Genomic DNA, 25,501 nt, shown 5'->3' with positions numbered 1-25,501 from the left:
GTATTTTTGGAACCAGGACCAGGCGCAGAGCCCGATGCTGGTTGCTTAAATATGGGGGAACCCCTGTCAATTTTTTCCCCATATTTCTGCAACCAGGATCGGCTCAAAGAGCCCGAGGCTGGTTATGCTAAGGAGGGGGGACCCCACGCAATTTTTTTTTATAAAATAACCACTTTCCCACCCCTTCCCACTGATATACATGCACGGATCTCATGGATCCCTGCATGCCTATACAATCACGGATTAAAAAAGCAGGTCTGGTTTTTTTTTAGCACTTTTTTACGAGTTGTAATTTTTCACGGCAGTGTTTTTTTTTTTTTTTTGCTTTGCACTTCTTAATAAATTACCGAGATTCATACTTAAACAGCCGCGTTTTGACCGATGGTGTATTCATTTGTATTTTTTTTGTTGGACTTCCATAAAATTACGAATGCCCTCATCACTGCCGTGATTATTGCTTAGTAAATTACCGAGATGACACTTTGATGAAAAAACGGCATCTCGGTCAAAATCGGGACCTTAGTAAATATACCCCAATATAGTTACTTTTCTGGGCAATGTGCCAGAACTTCTGGATGAACTGAAAAAGTAACATTTGTATTATATTAGGAACAAAATTGCAACACTGTCAGGAATGTGATATTGTGTATCAGTGATCTATATGAACATGTTGTTGCAAAGAGAGTAGACACAATAAGACGCCCAGCTGTTTTTTTAATACATTTATTATAATACTTACTTTTTTTATTTACTGTTCACAGTATTGTCAACTCTAGCACCACTTTTCTATGTTTTTTTCAGATATTTCGCATACGAATCATCTGCAGGATGTCGGATAAAACAATAAACATTTTTTATCGTGATAACTAAAATAGAGGTTATGTTTTAAATAATTAGTGCACCCAAAACAGATCACTTTCTTTCTTCTTTTTGTGTTTTCACAAACACAACAATACCTGCTGTTCACGGGCAAGTGCATACACACCTGATTCAAATGAATAATTGGTGTGTATGCATGCTGCACCTAGTCACTAATAGTTGCTGTGAATCGTATGCACGCGGCAAGCAATTATACAGATGGATCCATGTTTATCTTGGCCTTTAATAGAATTAATTTAGCCAGGTCAGTCAGACTTGATCCCCTGCTGTAATGACTTAATCCCTTGCTGTAATGTTCTCTGTATTGTATTGCAGCTGAGAACAATAGATGAAAGGCTTATGCTAATAAACCATGGTGCGCCTAGGTGCAGCAAAGAAGTCAAGATAAATGTGGACCCATCTGTATGTAGGATGAGTGTTGTCACACCTGTAAAGTACCTATACACATATTACAGCAATAAACTGGATAAACAATTCACTGAATGACAAACAGTTTTAATGACTATTTTGACTAAACAATATGCTGGACAGTCGTCGTAGTGACAAGCTCATAGAGACAGTTCAAACCAGCATAATTCCATTTTACATGTAGTGATATCTGTTTAGAAATCATAATGCTATACTATGTTGTTTTATTATACAAAATAAAACTGGCAATCATTTATAATGCTTTATTCAATATACTTTCAGTAGGCAAAACATTAGAGCAGCACATCAATCACATTTAGCAACCTCCGAGGAATATTAAGATAAAGCCTCATTTTCATTGACAGTGCAGTAATATGTCATTCAGTGTTAGTGAGAAAAGATGCATTGAATGTAAAAACGGTAATGAAGTCACAGCACTAAACAATGATAACTTATTCTGGTATGCATTTATTCATTGATGGAGATATGGTGGTATTTAAAGAAGCACTATACTGTACATAGATATATTGCTCAATCTATAACTGAAATCAAAATAAGCTTTGTTACCTTATGTGGTCAGAAGTAACATTCGCAATGTTGAGCTGGTTCAATCTGTCGTGAGGCACCAAGTTGACACCCTCAAACTGTGAACAGGTTTGCAATGAAATGTAACTATGTGAAATGACGACTGTTAGGATTGGGCGCTGCTGAGATGGTTAAGGTTTGGCTCTGAGGGGAGATTAGGGTTAGGCTGCGGGTGAGGGGGATAGGTTCAGTCTGTGGGTGAGGGGGATAGGTTCAGGCTGCGGGTGAGGTGGATAGGTTTAGGCTGTAGGGGAGGGGGTTAAGGTTATGCTGCATGGAAGGCGGTTAGGGTAAGGCACTAGGGGAGGGTTAGGCATGGGGGGAGAATACTCAGAATGCTGCAGTACCACAGCCCCATGTTAGAAGTCACTTTAACCGCACTGCTTGGACCAGTAAAATCCCACTGCCCCCAGGAGAAAGTAAGAGACTACTAGACTACCAAGTACAGTTTGTCAACAGTAAATCATGTCGGCATATCATCCAGGTAGACATGATAAATGTCAACACGGTCACTGTCACAGTCAAGGTGAACATGGCTACATCTGCTCCTAGCTGTATAAGGATGCTATCTGGGGGAGGCAGGCAATGATGGCTTGCTTCAATACTTATTTCTATATCAAGACCCCGTCACTGAGAAGGGAGCAGGAACCATAAGACTGGCCTATTTACTATAGAGTTGCACATGTTTGTTGTAGCTAATGGGCTGCCAATGGGCCATGATGCACACATGAAAATGAGGCTATTCCCACACATGCATGGTAATGCCCAAAATGGCATTGCCCAAAACTCCTGATGAAGCCCAGCCACATGCCAGTGGCCATAAGTCACAAAACGCTTTGAGGCTATTTGTGCACATCACCTGCACAATATCCAAAATAAATTCTTCTGAATGTAAGAAAATTATTTTTTTATTTTTACCTGTTATGTTGTACATGCCCCCGAATTATATATGGCAGTGAAAACCTATTTTTATCCACATAAAACAATTACCATGGATCAGGTCATCCCTGAGACGAGAAGGGACTGCATAGAGGGCCAAATTAATCCCTACTGGTGGCAGTATTTGGATATCCCATCTGAACCTGAAAAGAGCCGGAGATGAACCTTTCAGATACCATATTGTGGTACGCATAACAATGTTGGGTTAATACACTACTGTAGAGAGCACTTCTTTTTACCCCCATTCAGTATATCACATTTTTTAGGTACCCCAACAACAACCTCATAGGAGAAATCTAACTGCCATTCGTAGAATGAGGAGTGTATTGGAATTATATTACTTGGAGAGAAACTTTATGGAAAGGACATTCCATTACACAGTAGTTTTGTACCATCGTAACAGTACCCCCCCTAAAAAAAATAAAAATATATATATAAGAAGCAAAGAAAGAGGCGGCACTCGGAGACTTTAAAGTTGCAAAAGTTATATTTCACAAACAAACCGTAGTTTCGGGGTTAATGTACCCCTTTGTACCCCTGTTTGGATGTTCTTGGAGGGCACTGGAGCTATCACTGAGTGGAGGAGGGAGTGCCGGTCCGTGTGGAATATATATATATATATATATATATATATATATATACATACCCTGCTTGTTGCCTGTCATCATTTCTGTTTGCTATTTTGGACCTCGAGCTACTGAGGTACCTAGGAGGGCACCAGGCAAGTAACTGTTGTTATTATGGAGTGCTGCCACAAAAACTGTCTATATATATATATATATAGAGAGAGAGAGAGAGAGAGAGAGAGAGAGAGAGAAAACATACTGGAGGCACTCAGGAAATGATGAGATGACACCACCACTGGCACGGACCTTACCAGTGGTGGTGTTGTCTCATTATTTCCTGAGTGCCTCCAGTATGTTTTGTCCATATGCTCCTATGAGAGGTTGTGCACCAGATGAATTTGTTCAGCAAAGCGTGAGTGCCAGACATCCATGCTGTATATATATATATATATATATATATATATATTACACTAATGGAGGTGCTGTGATCATTGGATCATTTCGTGAGGGAGAAGGGCCAAATGACATGAGCGATGGGGCTTAATTTGTAGGCCGTGGCAGCCAGCTTCAGTGCAGGGAAAAATAATTGATCTATCGGAGAAGGGGGTGGGGGGTTGGGTAGTCAGACCCCCTCCTCCCCCATGTGTGCTACTGCATTAGAGATCAGTCTAAAAATGATGGCACTCACACTCGCAAAAGATGGCACTCGCACTCAATCTGCTTAGCTGAAAAACTACCTCCTTAACATGTCACTACACTTCAGAGAAGTGTGAATGGGAGGCATTTAGCATCCCATCTGTCGAGATGCCGGCAGTCATGTGTCCGACGCAGGAATCCCGACATCACTCAGGAGACCGGCACCGGAACACCAACAGCTGACATCCTGAAAGTGAGTATAGAGGTGGGTTTCAGAGTTAGGGTCCGGTGGGGCGGGGATTAGGTTTAGTCACTGATGAGGGGGGAGGGTTAAGCACTAGGAGGCGGGTTAGTTCTAGCTATCACCCCATGAGCGATAGCCGTAGCCGACACCCCCAGTGGGTTAGGGTAGGTGATGGAGGGGATGGATGCAGAAATACTTACCTCCACTGATGTCAGGAATATCAATGTCAGGATGCCGCGGTCAGTCATGTGACTGATGGCATCCCTACAGCCATGACATCATGTGTATTCCATGTGAGTTTAATAAGTATAAAGACCCGAGTCATTTATTGTTTATTATTCAGCTCAATAATAACCATCGACAGTACTAACTTTAATTGCTCTTTAAATATTTTAGAGTTTAACTATTTGATGTATCCAAGCAAGCTACATGACTTAATTAAAGGAGTATAAGCTTATAATTTTGTATTTATTTAGAATTAAACCACACTGCAAATACACAATTCTTAAGATATTCTCTCAACGTTAACAATATACAGTACATTCAAGCAGAAAATATATGTAGCTTAAAACTTTAGTTAACGATACTCTAACACAATGTTTCCAAGGCAACTTCTGAACTTCATCTAATGAGCTAAAACTAAACATGTAATTACATAATAATAGAAAAGTATACTATAGAAGCTTTATAGGAGGGAACTATGCTTTCATTAAATGTGCTTTAGATTTACCATCAGAACTGTTCAATTAAAATATACTATTTTTGCCGTATTAGCATATGTTACTATTGCTAATGTTTCTTAAAAGGAGGAGGACATAATAATGACCAATGCAATAAGTCCTAATATTTAAATTTGTCATGATGATAATATTAATTGATTTTATTGATTTTGAAATGATTTTGATTTTTTTAATTATTATTATTATTATTATTATTATTATTATTATAAAAAACATTGTCAATATAATTTCAAATTAATATTTGTTATTTTAGAAGCATATTGCACAGTTTTACATTTTAATCTTTCGATCCCAGCCTTTAATGATGAAATTTGTGTTACTCTTATAGTTAAATAAAGTATTCAGTTGCCATAAATTTTCTAGAATAAATTTCCTTACTTAACTTAGTGAAATGACTTAGCTTAATATACATCAAAAGGAGAAAAAAAAGTTAAGTATTACCAAATTCTCACACTCAGCATTCTTAATTAATAATTTTGTAAAAATTGTGTTGAATTGGGTGTTTCTGTGGGAAGAAAAATCTTATGTTAAATATAACTTTATAAATATTTTATTGAGTGGAAATATATCTTACAGCCACTTTATATTGTATCTATAGCATTTTATTCTAATGACTTAAACTTTTTTCCTCTTATTTACACAGTGATTACAGTAAAACTGAATAACGGGAAAAAAGGATTCAGTGTGCACTAATATGTTTTATGTATTAGATACAAAATGTAATAACTGCAACATTTAATTTATTTGTATGCTGTATACATCTTATCCGCATGTGGGTAGCATTTCTGCCTACCAGTAATAAAACCTATTATCCAACTGCAATAGCAAAGAGCTTAGTTTATTGTTGTCAAGAAAAATATTAAGTTATTTCTTTTTTTTGAAACATTATAGCATGATACTGAAATGCATTACTGTTATTCATTTTGACCTTGCTCTGGATAAAGGCCTCTTCACTTCTGTTATGTCTTAATTGTTTTTGTGAGACAGAGCACTTCTCCGGATCATATGGGTTTTAAATACACAGCATGCTTCTATCACGGGTTTAGGCCTTCTCCCACTCATTTAAAGAGACAGCTGATAGAAGCATACTGTGTATTTAAAATCCATATGGATACCTGAGTCGGAGGCGGAGCAATGCTCATATTGTTGAAAGTCAGTGTGGGGAATGACCAAAAGGTAAGCCGTGAAGGGGCTGGTCAGTTCCACAAATTATTACAATATTTTGGAACTAACATTTTCTGAATTCAGATGAATTACATCAGAACTGGGATGCAGAAAAATACCAGCAGGTACTCTGGACTGATTAGTCAAAATGTGAAATATTTGGATGTTACAGAAGGACGTTTTTTTGCCAAAGTGCTGGAGAGCTGTACAACAATTAGTGTCTGCAGGCAACAGTGAAGCATGGTGGAGGTTCCTTGCAAGTTTGGGGCTGCATTTTAGCAAATGGAGTTGAGGATTTGGGGGGTCATTCCGAGTTGATCACTTGTTGCCGATTTTCGCAGCGCAGCGATCAAGTGAAAAAATGGCAATTCTGCGCATGCTACGCAGCGCGCATGTGCTAAGTACTTTCACACAAAAGTTTGTAGTTTTACTCAAGCTCGAGCTACGTTTTTTCATCGCTCGAGTGATCGTAGTGAGATTGACAGGAAGTGGGTGTTTCTGGGCGGCAACTCAGCGTTTTCAGGGAGTGTGCTAAAAACCGCAGGCGTGCCATGTAAAAATGCAGGAGTGGCTGGAGAAACGGGGGAGTGGCTGGCCGAACGCAGGGCGTGTTTGTGACGTCAAACCAGGAACTAAATGGACTGAGGTGATCGTAATCTAGGAGTAGGACTGGAGCTACTCAGAAACTGCAAGGAATTATTTAGTAGCACTTCTGCTAATCTTTCGTTAGCTATTCTGCTAAGCTAAGATACACTCCCAGAGGGCGGCAGCCCTATCGTTTGCAATGATGCTAAAAGCAGCTAGCGAGCGAAAAACTCGGAATGAGGGCCTTGGTCAGGATTACTGGCGTCCTCAATGCTGAAAAATACAGGCAGGTATTTAGCCATCGTGCAATACCATCAGGGAGGCATCTGATTGGTTCCAAATGTATCCTACAGCAGGACAATGACCTCAAACATAAAGCAAATGACATTAAGAACTATCTTCAGCATAAAAAAGAACAAGGAGTGCTGGAAGTGATGATATGGTCTCCAAAGAGCCCTGATCTGAACATCATTGAGTCTGTCTGGGATTACATGAAGAAACTGAAGGATTTGGGCATGCCTACTTCCACAGAAGAGCTGTGGTTAGTTGACCAGGATGTTTGGAACAACCTCCCTGTCGAGTTCCATCAAAACTGTTTGCAAGTGTACCTAGAAGAATTGATGCTGTTTTGAAGGCAAAGGGGTGGTCACACCAAATATTGATTTGATTTAGATTTCCCTTCAGTTCATTCACTTTGCATTTTGTTAATTGATTAAAATAAATTACTAACACTTCTCTTTTTGAATGTATTGTTTCTTTGAAGCATTTTTTTTCCACACCTGCATACAACTTTTGTACAGTACTGTATATATTTGGAACTTACAGGTATTCAGACATATTTCAAGTAAAGGCTCATCAGTGATGTTCTGGAGAATGCAACTTCTTTCTCAAGCTTAGTTCTCCAAAATGTTGCATCTGAGCCTTCACTCTACATAAGTCTTGATGAGTGTTCCTCTATATTGAGCCAGCACATCTCAGAAAAGACTGTAAAAGTAGACCAAAGCCCCAGAAAGAAACACTGAGGAAGATTATTGGGAGACTCAGTCAAGTTATGCTGCATAAAGATCCAGAGCCAAAAGAGTATAAAGATTGTGAAACTTATAGTTCCACAGCACTTCCAGTGATCCAGCAAAGAGAGCAAGTGTTCTAATATAAACTGAGCATCTGCCACCATATATGTAAACTGTGCCTAGCAACGTGAGAGGAAGTGCATCCCTATTGAGATCTTCCGATGGATAGACATTACTGCTATTCTTCCTATAACAGTGCCGAACTTGTATATTAAGGCACCCAAGGACTCAAATGTGACCCAGGTTTCCACCGTTCAAGTTACTTATATAGTTAGTGAAATACATTGCACAGTGTCCTGGACATTACTCATTTATTTTAAAGAGATCTGTTTTGTAGGAACTTTCAGTAGCCATTCACTATTAAGAGTGTATTAGAGTTCTATCTGAATGGTTATTATAAATTGTATTTGCATATGGAAAGCTAGTCTGACATTATGGGGGAATTAAAATAGCGGCAAAATCATGGCAATTTACCACAATTGTCATTTTCACATCTATTTTGTAGCGAAAACTGGCTTTTCATGGGTATGTGTGCTCCTGCAATTCACCCTATTCAAATGTAAATGAGCGGAAATGGGATTACCGCAAAAATTAGTGCTGAAATTGAAAAATAAAAAATGGGAAAATCTGTCCGTAATTCCAAAAAACTAAACTAAACTAACATCATACTAGCAGTTTAAAAGTTTATTATTGGTTATAATAAACATATTTCTGGTACTTAAATTGTGTCAAATTGCTGTTATTTGCATTTTTTTATGTAAAAAAATGTTAGAAAGCAATTACTGTATCTTCCTGCAAAATAAGTGCTCTTGTTAAATTTGGGGTACATAAAAATGGGTATACATAAATATTTTGATAATTTTAGGGGACTTTAAAAAAAAATGGAAACAGACTGGTAACTCCCACCTGCAAGTTGAAAAACACTCATAAAGCAGCCCAATATACCTGTCTCATATCTATTACCCCAATTTTCATAATTTTGCACTTTTTCATCCCAATAATGACAAAATTACTGCAAAAATGTTTTTGTGGCAATTGAATAGGTACTTTTATGAATTTGCGCGTTAAACCAACCGAGAGAGGGGGGGATAGATATAGAAAATTATGCACACGTGAAAATTATTGGATTCATACACTAGGGACCCTTGTACCAGAAGGACTTAATGAGTATATTGAAATAGACCCATAACTTTATAAGAACACTGGGAAGGACATTATAGAATTGTTTGGAACATTCTAAGAACTTGTCCTTACTCTACATATATATATATATATATAATTTTTGTGGTTTATTATGTTGATTTTTACTCTACATATATATATATATATATATATATAATTCTTGTGGTTTATTATGTTAATTAATTTGAAATTATTCTCTATCCTTTTGATCTCTTGCCTCTCATATGTTCATGTGAAGTAATCCATCTAAAGTGAGCTCATAATTACCCTGTTTGATTAGTAGATAGGATACCGTCTGAGTAAGATTGGATAATTTCTCTTTTGGTTGTTCCGATATATTCTTAAGCCCCGAAGTAGAGATGGTTGGGTAGTGATATTAATCACAATTTAAAACAGGCTTTATTAAATTATTGTGAATATTTACATATTCCTAGGGCTAGAGTCAATTGACTCCTTTGGGTATTTTGTCTTTGATAAAAATTAAAAATAGAAAATAAATATGAAGATTTTTTCAGTGTTTTATGTATTATTATATTTTTTTCTGTGGTTCATATACTTTAAGTTATCATAGTACCAACGAGGACCACTTAATATGTTCTGTGTGTGCCTGTCCTTGGGCATTTGTTTGTGTACGTATATGTATATAGATTATTTAATCATATACATGTGGATATATGCATGGGTGCGTATGAATTGGTGCATTTTTATATATATATTGATTTCGTTATATTGCACCAGGTATATTTTAGTTTTAACACGTGAACTCAGCCTTTTTTCTAAAGTTAATATTTTAATGCAGATGTATTTCTGAAAAATTATAGGTTTGTGAATACACTATCGATTCTGTTAAATGTCACTCTTGTGATCCGGTATTATTTACTGTGCAATGTGGTAGATAGAAAGAGCCTGTTCGTAAATAGCTGCAGTGGCTGATAGATAATCAGGAAAACCTTCCCTGAATTGAAACAGGTGTGCTATCTTCACAAGAAGAAAATCAGCATATAAAAGGACCCTCTGTGAACAATTGGGAGTACCGCCTATGGAAGAAGTAACTGGATGTTACGAAACGCGTCTAGGACTCCCTGTTTAAGTGATCGCTGACTGCTGAATGGTTCAGACCTTCCCCCGGCATTTCCAGAGCACCCGGCACCTGCTACTAGCAAACCGTGGAAGTTACCTTCACACAGTGCCGGAGAGAACAGTGTTCTTTGGAAGCCGGAGCAGCGAGGCGGCTGACCGCTGGAGCGGGCTGAGCAACAGCATTAGCCCCCTCGTGAGAACTGTCGGGCTGCCCGTACGGAAACCTTTCCTCATCCTGCTATACGGACACAGAAGCTGCCACTTATATGCACCACACTGCTACAACTCACAGGTAATAGTTGTTCATTACACCGTGTAATCCCGGGGACGCTCGGGTCACACTTAAAGCTCCTCAAACTTGCAAACAGGTCCCGTATTACAAGCACAAGGGACAGAGTGAGCAAAGGTACCTGTGACTTTTTATATCTGTGGTGCACAGTTTCTGAACGAAAACATCAGTGTCCTTTTATCATTGGGTGCAAATCAATACAAAGGATCCTATTACGGACTGAATTTGTGGCATAATATATTGCCGGTCTGGACATTTTACTATTCAGCTCACTTAATTTTATGAATGAGAATCATTAATTGGTATGCAGTTGAGGGTGTTGTGACCACACCAGATCTTAATACTCTAGAAACAAAATATACATTTATGTTTTTACATGGTTATATGTTTTAAATAAATATTTACAATTGAGAATGGTGTGGAACAATTAATTGGCTCCATAGCGCGACCTCTTTTCTATATAAATTGTATTTGCTATATTGAAGCCATTAGAGACAGGCTTCTGAGGTCTGACGAAATAGAACCATTTATTTTATGATCACAAGGTGACTGATTTTATATAATATTAATCATTTATATTGATTGCGCCAACAGGTTTATTCTTTTCAGGTTGTTTCATGAATTTGCCTTTTTAACATCACAGCTAATTGAATTTCTCCCTAAATATCATGATTGTGGGTTAAAAACATTTGTAAATGTGTATTTGTTTTATTCTATATTGAATACAGCAGGCCTGGCCAACCTGTGGCTCTCCAGCTGTTGTGAAACTACACATCCCAGCTTGCTCTACCACAGTTTTAGCATTCCCTAATAGCAAAACTGTGGCAAAGCATGCTGGGAATTGTAGTTTTACAACAGCTGGGGAGCCACAGGTTGGCCAGGCCTGGAATACAGTATTATACTGTATTGTAACTATTTTCCATTAATCCATTTGAGTCAAACTGACCCATTCCAGTCATCATCATTTTAGTCATCATTTGGTGCAATTAGTTTAAAACTGTACAAAAATAGTGTGGTATATATAAGATACTCTTTTATAGGAGATACATAGATATTTTATAGGAGATACATACATTAGATGACGTGATATTGTTTTGGAGAGGAACCTATAAGGAATTCCACATTATGGTGGAAGATATCAACAAGTGGGACAGCCCCATCAAATTCACAGTTTTCTCTCAGTTTGGAAGAGATCTCCTATTTGGATGTGCAGATCAGTATCCGCGAGAACAAGATCTGGACGAAGATGTTCAATAAGTTAATGGACAGAAATACACTCTTAAGGGCAGACAGCCATCACCCTCAAGCAACCATTAAAAGTCTTCCATTTTCCCAGTTCCTACGAGCCAAGAAAATCATGAGCAACAGTGAGGATTTATAGGAGAGCTTGGATAAACTTGCTGATAAATTTAAACAACAAGGATATATGGATGAGATTTTATATACAGCAAGGAAGAAAGTGGAAGCCATTCCAAGATCTGAAACCCTAAAGCAGAAAATCAAAGTTCAACATCAGGATAGAGTACATTGGGTACGGAAATATACTGTAGCACAGAACAAAACAGTATAAGTAGGATCACCAGAACATTATGTCCAATTGTGCAGAATGGCAAAGAACTTAAAAGTCTGAAACATTCTAGAATTATGCCCTGCTACAGGTGGGGCAAAAACATCAAGGACTGGATAGTCCGCTCTGATATCACAGAACATATGAAGACCCACAAGGGGGTGGTAAGAAGAAATGGATGTTACAAGTGCTTGGGCTGCACAACATGCAGCCACATGACAGCGTGAAGATAGTTTTATCATCCACATACGGGATGCAAGTATGAAATCAGACACCCACTGACATGTACCAGTTCATATGTTATTTACCTGGTAAAATGCCCGTGTGGTATGTGCTATGTTGGTAAGACCATTCGCTCTTTTAGGGAGCGCATGGTCTTACATAGGTCTGCAATTAGGGCTCACCTGATTGGAAAGTCTTCTGATCAACCCATTACTCGACATTTTGCTGAGTTTCGTCATGGTATTTCTACCCTTTCGCATATGATTATTGATCACGTTCCTGATGATCGGAGGAGAGGTGATAGGCACAAAAATATTATTGTGCCTAGAGTCCAAATGGATACATCTATTGAACACTGTGAGACCTAGGGGGCTCAATGAACACCTAAACCTTAATGTGTTCCTTTAAGGCAGGGGTGGGGAACTTTTTTTCTACCGAGGGCCATTTGGATATTTATAAAATCCTTCGGGGGCCATACAAGTCTGCCCCCGCGCCCGCCAAAAAAATGGGTGTGGCCAGTTAAAATGGGACGTGATACACATATGCCCCCAATAGTGCAGTGCCAGATCAACAATTGCCCCCACAGTGCCAGGTATGCAAATGGCCCTCACAGTGCCAGGCATACAGATGCCCCCACAGTGCCAGGTATACAAATGCCCCCACAGTGCCAGGTATACTAATGCCCCTCACAGTGCCAGGTATACAGATGCCCCCACAGTGCCAGGTATACAAATGCCCCCACAGTGCCAGGTATACAAATGCCCCTCACAGTGCCAGGTATACAGATGCCCCCACAGTGCCAGGTATACAAATGCCCCTCACAGTGCCAGGTATACAGATGTCCCCACAGTGCGAGGTATACAGATGCCCCTCACAGTGCCAGGTATACAAATGCCCCTCACAGTGCCAGGTATACAGATGCCCCCACAGTGCCAGGTATACAAATGCCCCTCACAGTGCCAAGTATACAGATGCCCCCACAGTGCCAGGTATACAGATGCCCCCACAGTGCCAAGTATACAGATGACCCCCATAGTGCCAGGTATACAGATGCCCCCCCGCCCCCCCCCCCCCCTCGGTGGGTACACGGAGGAGAGCGCGGCTATGTTGGGCGGCGGCGTGTAAGACTTGAAACCAGCCGCCGGTTCGAGAGCCAATCAGAGCTCGCAGACCGGCTGCCGCGGCTCCTGATTGGCTGCCGGTCCGCGAGCTCTGATTGGCTCACGAACCGGCGGCTGGTTTCAAGTCCTACACGCCGCCGCCGCCCGACAATAGCCGCGCTCTCCTCCGTGTGGTGACAGCTTAGACACGCTGCCGCCGGATTGTGCGATGGCGTGTCTCACTGAGAGGAGCTGGTGAGCCGGACCAAACGGCTTCGCGGGCCTTATACGGCCCGCAGGCCAGAGGTTCCCCACTCCTGCTTTAAGGATTCACTGTTTTTTAGTAGATGTGGAGAAACAGTACCTAATTAATGATAGAGTGTATATAGCAGTTATTATAATAATGCGTCCTTTTCAACATTTTATATATATGTATATTTAGTGGTGGTGTATTTGTGTAATGCACTTTGGAAATGTGTCATATTATGCCTTTTCGATATGAGTATTATATATAAGTGGGATTTACAACACTATGTATGTCTATTATGTTCCAGGGGTGCATTATACATTGTGTATGCCAGTGCAGCAGCGGATGTCGGGTTGCCGCGGCAACCACTCCGAGGGACAGAAGTGTGGACTTCACTGTTTCCGGGCTAGGAGACAGGAGCATGCAGCGGCTCGGCGTTCCGCTGATGGTAGCTGGAGGGGATATAAGGTATGTTTTTCACATGTCATTTTTGTATGTATACAGCCTGAGGATGGGTCAATAAAGCCCCAAAACATTGCTGGACCATGTTGCCGCTTGTGCGACCTTTTTTCCAAGACCACTGAGTGCCGATATTTTGTTTTATATATATATATATATATATATATATATATATACTATATATACTATATATAGTATTCATACACATCAGATCCACAGTAGGAAACCTCTTTTGATTGGCTGCTTCACAATGTCTTCATGAGCACAAAATGTGTTTAAACCAGTAATTATGCAGACTCAGTCATAGAGATGTACAAATGTCACACATCAAATTGATCAATCCAGTATAGCAAAGTAGTTTTGTCTCTTCCAAATGTTTTACTGTATGTTTATTTATTAACAGTTTCTTACATAGCTCAGCATTCTCCGTTGCGCTTTTTGAGCTAATAATAAGATTAGCACCGTTGAGTCACCCAGTATCTAGCGTGTCTGAAGCCACAATGAATTAGGACACATCTATAGATGTTTTTCTTCCAAGGCAGTTGCGTCAAATTCTTCTTTAATGTCTTCATTGCATTTAGTGAGTCTTCAGGCTAAAATGTAAATCAAAGGATACATTATAAATGCTAGATATAAACTAACTTGGTAATAGTGCAAATTTTCCATTGTTAAAAAAATAATCTTTTTTTAACAATGGAAATCCCTAAGTCACTGTACAAATGCTACATGCAAAGTATTCGTAATGCTGCATATTCAACATTATGTAAAAAAAAAATATTTTTTTAGGGTGGGGATCGTTGGATCGTCAGTAACTAGGTCGACAGTCATTAGGTCGACCACTATTGGGTGACAGTGACTAGGTTGACACCTGAAGTAGGTCGACACAGTCATTAGGTCAACATGGAAAAAGGTCGACGTGAGTTTTTTTCATTTTTATAGGTGTCGTTTTCTTCATAAAAGTTACCGGGAACTCTAATTAGTGCACTGTGGGGGTCATTCCGAGTTGATTGTAGCTGTGCTAAATTTAGTACAGCTATGATCTTCTTCCCTGACATGCGGGGGACGCCCAGCACAGGGCTATCCCGCCCTGCATGTCAGTCCGGCTCCCCCTCGCAGAAGTGCAAAGGCATCGCACAGCGGCGATGCCTTTGCACTTGAATAGTAGATCCCGGCCAGTGTAGCTTTAGCGTGCTGACCGGGAGCTACTCGTCGCTCCCCGGCCCGCAGCGGCTGCGTGTGGCGTCACGCAGCCGCTGCGGCCCGCCCCCCATTCGGTCTGGCCACTCCTGCGTTGGCTGGACCAAACCCACAAAATGGCGGCCAAACACCATTGTTCTGCCCCCTCCCACCCAGCGATTGCCTCTGCCTGTCAATCAGGCAGAGGCAATCGTATCCCTGCTACGGCCTTCGGCCATCTGGCATGCACCCGCACACTATGGCGCATGCGCTGTAGGGACCCGTTTGCTCTGCTGCGTTAAAACGCAGCGAACGAACGGGTCAGAATGACCCCCTGTGTCCCCTCGCATGGCTCGCATTGCTCGCCATGCTTCGGGGGAAGGTGCCTTGCTCCGCTGCACTCGGCATAGGTTACCGTTCCCAATTGTAGTCCACGTGGATCGTAAAGTATTTAAAAACCATGTCAACCTTTTCATGTGTCAACATTTGCCATGTCGAACTAGTGACCATGTTAACCAAATGACCAAATGACAAAATGACCATGCATGTCGACCAATAGTGGTCAACCTAATGAGTGACGGTCAACGTGTTTTCGACCTAAAGACTGAGTACCATTTTTTAATGATACTATTTGATCATGAATACATATTATGAGATTGTAACTTATATAATAGTGATGCTTCCAATTGAATTTTAAAAAGGCAATTTGTAGAATTGATTCATGAAAAATGAAAAAAACTTCTTAAAAATAACATCTACTTGTGAAGATAAAATGACTAAGGTGCGGCATGGTTTTTTGTGTATCTTATGTGAGATCTACAGCTAAAAAAAAATCTAAATATGTCAGCCACCATATGTACGTAGGGATGATCATCCAATTAGCGAAACTACGGAAAACTGTGAGACACAGAAAAACACAGTGAGGTAACGGTGAGGAAATCTGGCAGATGAGACCTACAAATTAGGATACTTGTGAAGGGCTGCTTTCATAATGTGACAAATTAGCTCTCAAAACAATATTTAGGATTACATTTTTAGAGAAAGTCTTTTACCCAATTAATTTCCATTTTTAATGTTTAGAGATGCACAAATGTTTTACTGGAAAAGATGGTAAAGCTCCGATTAGAAAATTGTCACAAAGTCTGTGGTAGGGGATATACTACACTGCTCAAAAAAATAAAGGTAACACTAAAATAACACATCCTAGATCTGAATGAATGAAATATTCTTATTAAATACTTTGTTCTTTACATAGTTGAATGTGCTGACAACAAAATCACACAAAAATTATCAATGGAAATCAAATTTATTAACCCATGGAGGTTATATCTGGTCACCCCCTGCAGTACACAAAACCATGTGCACTGCAGGGGGGGCAGATGTAACATGTGCAGAGAGAGTTAGATTGGGGTGGGTTATTTCGTTTCTGTGCAGGGTAAATACTGGCTGCTTCATTTCTACACTGCAATTTAGATTTCAGTATGAACAAACCCCACCCAAATCTAACTCTCTCTGCACATGTTATATCTGCCCCACCTGCAGTGCACATGGTTTTGCCCAACTGCTAACAAATTTGCTGCTGCGATCAACTCAGAATTAGGCCCTTCATCTCATAACTCATAATAGTCTGAGAATTTCTCACACACATAGTGACTTGAGAGAGCTCCTCCTCAGGTATAACCAGGGCATTAGGGAGTCTGGGTGGGCCCAGGTACTTTTCAGGAGGCATTGACTAATCACAGGAGGGGTGGCCATGAACCCTTAGAAAAAGGCCTCCCTGGCCACATAGCAGCCCAGTAGGTCAAGGAGAAAATCTGCAGTTGCTGCGGAAAGGTAAGGGGGGGCGGGGAACTTGGGACCCTCCATCGGACCTGGGCCCGGGTAATTTAGTACCCTCTCCCCCCCTCTCTAAGCACCAGTGTGTATAACCCGTGACTGTAAAATACTGATCTCATCTTCTTGGTCACCAGTTGCTGTCCTCCTTCATTTTCTACTATTTTAACATTTGACTTTGCTACATAATCAAGGTTGGCTGATTGAACTGCAAGGGGAATCACATACATCTTGGTTTGTCCAAATACTGTAGGAGGTTTTTAGGAGCACAAACAAGCTAAATATATTCACAATTCTATGGAATACACAAAAACTTGTGGTAACCCTGAAGAAAGTTATATTAAAAGGACTGAAATGTTGGAATCCTAACTTCCAGTACTGTATTTAATGTTTAAAAGTATACAGGATAGATAGATAGACAGATAGATAGATAGATAGATAGATAGATAGATGGATGGATAGATGGATAGATAGATAGATAGATAGATAGATAGATAGATAGATAGATAGATAGATAGATAGATAGATGGATGGATGGATGGATGGATGGATGGATGGATGGATGGATGGATGGATGGATGGATGGATGTAGAGAAAAGCATCCTATGAAAAAGTTGAATACACTGGAACATCACATGGAATAACATTGCTGTCACAGCATCTTTGTAGCCTTTAAAGTCCCTCGGAGTGCTACCTCTCTCTGTTTCTGTACTCAGGGGCAGATTTATTAAGCCTGGTGAAGTGATAAAATGCACGGTGATAAAGTACCAGCCAATCAGCTCCTAACTATCATGTCACAGGCTGGGTTTGAAAAATGACAGTTAGGAGCTGACTGGCTGGTGCTTTATCACCTTCCACTTTATCACTTCACCAGCCTTAATAAATCTGCCCCTGAGTGTGGGAAGGCACCAGGGCACCATCACATCCTTAATATCCCAAGTTCTGGAGCCTGTGGGGCAGATGTATTAACCTGGAGAAGGCATAAGGAAGTGATAAACCAGTGTTAAATGCAAGGTGATAAACACACCAGCCAATCAGCTCCCATATGTAAATTAACAGTTAGGAGCTGATTGGCTGGTGCATTATCACCTTGCACTTAACACTGCTTATCACTGATTTATCACTTTCTTATGCCTTCTCCAGGTTAATACATCTACCCCAATGAGTGTTATGTAAAAGAAACTATAGAGCAACATACTACTACTATGTAACTAAAACAAAGGTTATACAGCACAAGCCAGTAATACAATAAAGTGTTGTGCATACTGTATTATTCATCATGAAGAAATGTTCCAATAAATGGCAAAGCAGAGTTCCTGAGGAGTTTAACTTTAAATGCTAGATTAAAATTAACATTACACATTCCAAATCTTCCACACGTAGCCAATTGTATGTTTCAATAAATCTCTAGATAAAAATAAGGTAATAAAGGCTCTGCAGGTTACAAATGTAACAATGACATACTGGAGTCCTGTATATTTTACTATTTACTATTTATTTAATAAGTGCAATAGTAAATGTGGCATGTGTAAAAATGTGGTCACTCTGCCAGTCAGTATTAGTAACGGATCCTCCAGCAGAAATCACTTTTTAAACATTTCTTGAACCAAGTTAAAAGTCTGCAGATGGGTCTAGCTCATAAACATTCTTATGTCCTCTTGCATGCATTGCTGTTTGAATTCTAATAGCTTTCAAGTATAAGGACTGTGAAAGTCATTCGAAAAACCATTAATCGTCTATTCCTTCCATATTGTGAAGTACAGTACTTTATGGTGGATTCTGAGAAATGTTGGGGATTGCTGTCTTGCTGAAATGGGTTTAGTATGAAATACCTACAATCAAAATCCAGATGGTCATAATCCCGACAACAATTGACCAACGGTCAAAATCGTGACAATGTCAAAATCCTGAAATATAAAATCCCCTATATATTTGCCTTGTGAGTCTGTGCCTGGCCCTCTAACGCTGGGTGGAGTCACAGGCCTGGGGGGAGTTAACAGCTCCTGTCCCAGTGCCAGCACACCACTTACCACTACCTGCAACGGGAGCAGCACTGCAGCCACAGAATCCGGATACCATCTCCACAGACAACCCACCAGTGGCCGGAGACTGCACAGTGCCTGGTAACCATGCACCCCTCCCTAGGTTTACCCCCCAAAACAGCCACCTACACCCCAATGACACCGGCACCCTGCACCTCCCCCCCCTTCCCTTCCACAAAACCCCAGCCAGTCCCCAGAGGCAGCCAGCAGCCCCAGAGCCAACACCAGCAATCCCCCCCCCCTCCCCACAACTCCAGCACCACCTCCTGCATGCAGCCGCGGCACACACAGGCTGGCCGGGACCTGCCGTCTGCACCACGGACGAGCTGCACACCACCAATCCCCCCCTCCCCACAACCCCAGCACCACCTCCTGCATGCAGCCGCTCCACGACATGCTGGCCGGGACCCGCCGGCCGCTCCACGACAAGCTGGCTGGGACCCGCCATCAGCTGAACAGACGAGCCGCACAGCACACCACAGCACCAATCCTCCCCTCCCCACAACCCCAGCACTATCCTTCTGCATGCAGCCGCGGCACACACGCTGGCTGCATGCCACCTAAACCCCCCTCCCCACAACCCCAGCAACACCTCCTGCATGCAATGCCCCCCACAGTGCCAGCTATACAATGTCCCCCATAGTGCCAGCTATACAATGCCCCCCACAGTGCCAGCTATACACTGCCCCTACAGTGCCAGCTATACACTGCCCCCACAGTGCCAGCTATACACTGCCCCCACAGTGCCAGCTTTACACTGCCCCCACAGTGCCAGCTATACATTGCCCCCACAGTGCCAGCTATACAATTCCAACACAATGCCAGATATACATTGAGCCCACAGTGGCAGATATACAAAGGGCCCACAGTGGCAGATAGACATTGCCCCCACAAGCCCAGATATACAATACCCACACTGTGCCAGATATACATTGGCCCCCTGTGCCAGCTATACAATGCCAACACTGTGCCAGATAGACAATGCCGACACTGCGGCAGATATACATTGCCCCCCCCCCACCAGTGCCAGGTATACAATGCCCCACAATGCCAAATATACATTGCCCCCATATATGTATATGTGTGTATATATATATATATATATATATATATATATGTGTTTATGTGTTTTGTAGCAGCTGAGCCCTCGTCCCCCATCAGTAATACCTGCCACCTTCAGATACAGCTCATCACCGTCACCCCGAGAGGACTCCTTGCTCCTAGCTGAGCCGCCCCGTGCAGCGGCCGTAGCGGGCCGCCAAGCTGCGAATGTGCGGCAGGGATGGGGAGCCCTGGGGCCCGCTGCCTGTCACCGGCCAAAGGACGCCACTACGGAGAGCAGCAGCGTCCAGGACAGCCAATACCAGCGCACCTGCACAACCACCACACTGCCTGCCACCCACCAGCATGCCGCAGGACAGAGGGGAGGACAGACCACCAATGGCTGCTGCACAGGCCTGCCCACCAATCACTCACTCTGCCTGAGGTAAAAAGGAGGCTCCCTGTGTAACCCCTGACATGAGAGTTTACAATACATACACATCCTCTATTGTCCTTACATATGGGGCTTATTACTCCCCCAGCCCACACCACACCCGTCTCTCCCCCACCCACGCACCCACAGCGCACCCGGACCACCACCCTCATCCGCTGCTCCCACCCGCAACTCCTCTGGACCCCCTATACTCCCCCCACACACACACACGCACACACCAGCACCTGCCTCTCCCCCACCCGTGGCACCCACACATCGGCCCCTCCCCCACCTGCAGCGCCCACGGAACCCCTTCCTCATCCGCTGCACCCACCCCTCCCCCACCCTCCATACCTACTGACCCCCTGTTCCCCCCACCCACCCGGAACACCAGCACCCGCCCCTCCACCACCTGCCGCACCCCTGCCCCTCCCACACCCGCAGCACCTCTGGACCCCCTACCCCATCCGCGGACCCCACTTCCCCACCCCTTTCACCATCGAACGCCCATTAGTCGGCCAATATTTAACCACTAACAGAACTAGGAATGCAGGTAATACACAGCCGTTTCTTGCGGTGGGCGCGATGTGCATTCGCACGGGGTGCCCGCTGCGGCTCTAGGTCGCTCTGTTTGTGCTCGCCCTCCTCCCCATCATTATTATTCTGCTTGGGGCCTGGAGTTTCATGCAATGATGCATTTGTGTTGTGACTTCACAACGCAAACGCATCATTCCACTAACCTGCGCCCCCGAGTGGAGTACTGATGACAGGGAGGGGGGGGAGCCACCTGGCACACGCAGGGAGAGGCGGCCCGGCGCGAGCTAAACAAACAGCCGGAAGCCGGATGGAAGAGAACTTCTGGCCTGCGGATGCCGCTGCAGTGCAAACATAACTATAACTTTCTCTCTCTCTCTCTTTGTAGCAGGGGACTGTGCCTGCCATAATGTGTAAAATGGGGACACGTGCCTGCCGTAGTGTCTAAAATGGGGACACGTGCCTGCTGTCATGTGTAAAATGGGGACACTTGCCTGTTGTAATGTGTAAAATAGGGACTCTTGCCTGCCGTCATGTGTAAAATGGGGACTCTTGCCTGCCGTCATGTGTAAAATGGAGACTCTTGCCTGCCGTCATGTGTAAAATGGAGACTCTTGCCTGCCGTCATGTGTAAAATGGAGACTCTTGCCTGCCGTCGTGTGTAAAATGGGGACTCTTGCCTGCCGTCATGTGTAACATGGGGACACGTGCCTGCCGTCATGTGTAAAATGGGGACACTTGCCTGCCGTAGTGTGTCAAATGGGGACTCTTGCCTGCCGTCATGTGTAAAATGGGGACTTTTGCCTGCCGCAATGTGTAAAATGGGGACTTTTGCCTGCCGCAATGTGTAAAATGGGGACTCTTGCCTGCTGTAATGTGTAAAATAGGGACTCTTGCTTGCCGTAATATGTAAAATGGGGATTTAGTGTATCAAGGCCATTGCGGTGTGTGACATAATATGGTGCAGGGGACATTACTGTGTGGGGCTTATTATGCTGGAATTATTATTTTTTTTCCTGTGGTGCCGCTGATCTGTTGTCAAGGGTCACCAACTGGGGTGTGAGGTCGTCTTTTCACACGAGGTCATGCCCATTTTACAGAAGTCACGCACATTTTAACATGGTCACTCCCCCTTGCCGGGCGCACACACAATTTTTGTTTTTATATCTTGGGGGAGGGGGATTTTTTTTTTATGTCAATGGGGGAAGCATTTTTAAGACTCCCACTGGGGTCCAAAATGGCTACAAACAGCTCTCAGGTAATACTCCACATAATACAAATATTAAACCCCAGAAAGGCGTGCAGGGGTTAAGGGGGCGTAGCCCCTTGCGATGGTGTGAAGAGCGCCCGTAGGGCGCAATGAACCACCTAGTACAGAATAATATCAAAATACCAACATTTAAAATGGCGACAGGTCAAAAAGTTGACATGAGTTTTTCATGATTTTTTTAGTTGAAACCGACTTGTTCATACTTGACTATCCCAGTGGACCTGGAGGGGGAATGTAATAGTGTGCCGAGCATGACGATGCACTGTGCCCGAAGCATGGTGAGCACAGTAAGCCATGTGAGGGGACGCGGCACACTTATACGGTGTCCATGTCGACCTATGTCGACATACACACACCAAAAACCCAATGAAAAACTTGTGTTGACTTTTTGACCTGTCGACATTTTAAATGTTGGTATTTTGACCTTGTCGGTATTTTAAATGTTGGTATTTTGACCTTGACGGTTTTTTTTACTTTTCTATATTACAATTTTGTTATATAGTGTATATGCATATCTTTATTTTTCGAGAGTGCTACCCATAGCCTGAGAGACTATAACACAAACACACAGAAAAAGAAGCCACTTCCTGGGTGCGCTGAGAACCTTACAATTTCCAAATTAGTAGATAAAACATTTCTTTTATTATCATCATTTCAAATATTCAGCCAAATTGAAATATAAAAAAACAGATAAGATAAGTGAAAAAAAGATTAGAAAAAGTGATATTAAAATAAAATATATTTTCAACAGAGACTGCTATTACTATACTGAAGATTTCTCTTCTAATGAAGGCATATTAGCCCCCGCTGCTACTAGAGACTTTATTTGTGAGATACTACCAGTTTCCAGTATTCTTAATCAATATTCACAAGTAATTCTCACTTACGATATCTAACAAGTTCCGTATATTTAATTAAGGTCGAAACGGCCGTCTTGTCGAAAAGATGGCAGTTTTCGACTTTTTCAGGTCGGAAGGTGTTCTGACCTATTCAGTCCCGAGCATTTTTATTCGACAAGTCGGGGAATTAAACTTGTCAAATAGTACGTGAATTGGTGGTATAGCTGCCGATTTGCGTACTTCTAAGGGAAACAGGGCCAAATTCAACAGGTTTTGGCCCCGTTTCCGACCATCTCAGTTCGACTTAAAAAAAAGTTGAACTGAGATGAGGGACCTGAGAGGAGGAGAGGGGGGAGAGCCGCTGGGAGACGGGCAGAGCCGCGGGCACACAGGGGACAGCAGCGCTACGGCACAGCGCTGCAGGAGGATGTGTCACAGTCGCTGCACATGGCAGCGTCTACCTGGCTCCAGTGAGGTCCCGCTTGCTGGAGCCAGGTGGACGTTTCCATGAGGTCTGGAGGCTGTGCCACATCCTCTTGCAGCGCTGCTGTCCCCCATCTGCCCACGGCTGTCCCCCCTCTCTGGTCCCTCATCTCAATTCGACTTTTTTAAAGTCGAATTGAGATTGGCATTGAATTGCCCTTGTCGGATCCATTTACAAGTGCATGTACTGTATCTTATTTGTAGCTCATGGTCTCACATTAATGGGGATAGTAAACCTGTATCTTATCTTTGCAATAGCAATGCACATGCAGCTATCCGTATATATTGCTATTCCTGTGTCATATATGTATATATCCTCTGTATTACTTAAATAACTGTGCTGGTGTCCTGCGGGTCTGATAATGATATCGCACCTAGTGTTTGTCTAGACATACATATTGTAGCAATGTGCCTTGGCTAATATGCATATAGGTGACAGATTATATCCTATGTCCCATTTTGAGTAGTAAGGGTGCTTATAGATGTCACTATTTATCATTTATTTATGCATCCAAAGTACATCCATCCTCTTGATACAATTGTATGTATTCTTTAGTACGGTATGTGTATTTATACTAGTGCCGGCGGCTGCATCCGCACTGTAATTGTGAGACTCACTGCCCATGTACTGAGCCACCTGCAGCAGCTCCGGACTACCCGCTGTGTGCGGTCGGCTATTTCTCTGGCTCTCGCACCACTACAACCGCTCCGGGATTAACCACTGAGTGCGGCTGGATGTCTCACAGGCACTCTCACCACCGCACCCCTCACTCAGCAGTATAAATACCGGAACAGTATGTGAGATCATGCAAGCCTATAAGCACTTATATTAGTACATTTAGCAGCGGATTTCTAATAGCATATAGCAGTCTCTGAAACGCCAACGCACGTTTCACAGAGGCTGCTTCATCATAAATGAGTTTTTCATCCCATTCCGCCACTGCTAGTATTCATGCAAAATACTTTCAGCAATTCTCAAAGCAGCTGAGTTAAAGGACGTTTAAACATACAAAGCATTTGCCGCAATATACTGTATGAAAGAAGCAATGTGTCAGAGACTGACTTTGAACCTGTTCACCGTTCTTGTAACAAATTACAGTCTAACAACACCAATACTGAAAAAAAATCTAAGAACATATAGCACCATGATTCCATAAAATACAAAAAGCTCTCATCATACCGTCTGCTATATTGCTGAGATGAGCACCTATGCACTTTATAGACCTTTATTGTTCATTGCCTCCATTGGGATAATTGTGCTACTATTTAGTCAATGATATGTGGTTTACGATATAGATTCATGGTGATTTATGAGCTAAGATTATTTCAGTTTGGTAGAGAAGATGGCACTCCTTGAACTGATCCATAGTAGAGATAATTGATTCATTTACTGAAGCATTATCAGGTCTGCATGATGGGGAGATGAATGTGTCCAAAATATTGCCGATATATCATTCTCTATTTAGTGCCACCTTCTCTTCAAAATGTCTGAATATTTGTTTTTCTGGCATCCAGACTTGATCATTTTGTATTGGAACATCCTCTCCCTCCTTGGGTATCACTTTCAGCTGTGTCCTACTGCAGCCTTGCTGCTTGCTCTGGGGGTGCAACTAAAAAGACTGTGGCTCATTTTCTCTCCTTCAACTGAATAGGAAATACCTTGTGCCTGCAGAAAAAAAAAGTTTTTTAAAGCTCCACTCACAATTGAATATACACCTAAATGTCCAAAAATGATTTGTGACATTGTGTTGGTATTCTAAAATACAGGTACTCAATCCACTACTTCCATTTTGGAGAACCCACATGTTGCATGTTGTTTCAATCTTGCAATGAGCAATTCTCCAAAAGATTATCCATAAAGTGGATTGTATTTACTGTGGTGTAGTAA

General features: G+C 42.3%; 1 long non-coding RNA gene across 1 annotated transcript in view; it reads right to left on the bottom strand.

The window, feature by feature from the left end:
- Positions 1-739: 739 nt before the first annotated feature.
- The window catches only part of LOC135016193 (uncharacterized), a 321,242-nt gene continuing 296,480 nt past the window's right edge, over positions 740-25,501 (bottom strand). Inside the window, exons 2-4 of the long non-coding RNA XR_010214378.1 lie at positions 14,374-14,555; positions 1,855-1,931; positions 740-821 (exon numbers count right to left, since the gene is read on the bottom strand). This is a non-coding gene — a long non-coding RNA (uncharacterized LOC135016193). The remainder of the gene's footprint in view (positions 822-1,854; positions 1,932-14,373; positions 14,556-25,501) is intronic.

Source organism: Pseudophryne corroboree, chromosome 1 (genome assembly GCF_028390025.1).
Source record: "Pseudophryne corroboree isolate aPseCor3 chromosome 1, aPseCor3.hap2, whole genome shotgun sequence".
Lineage (NCBI taxonomy): Eukaryota > Metazoa > Chordata > Amphibia > Anura > Myobatrachidae > Pseudophryne > Pseudophryne corroboree.
The sequence above is the reverse complement of the archived record's forward strand: the minus strand, read 5'-3'. Positions and strand labels throughout refer to the sequence as shown.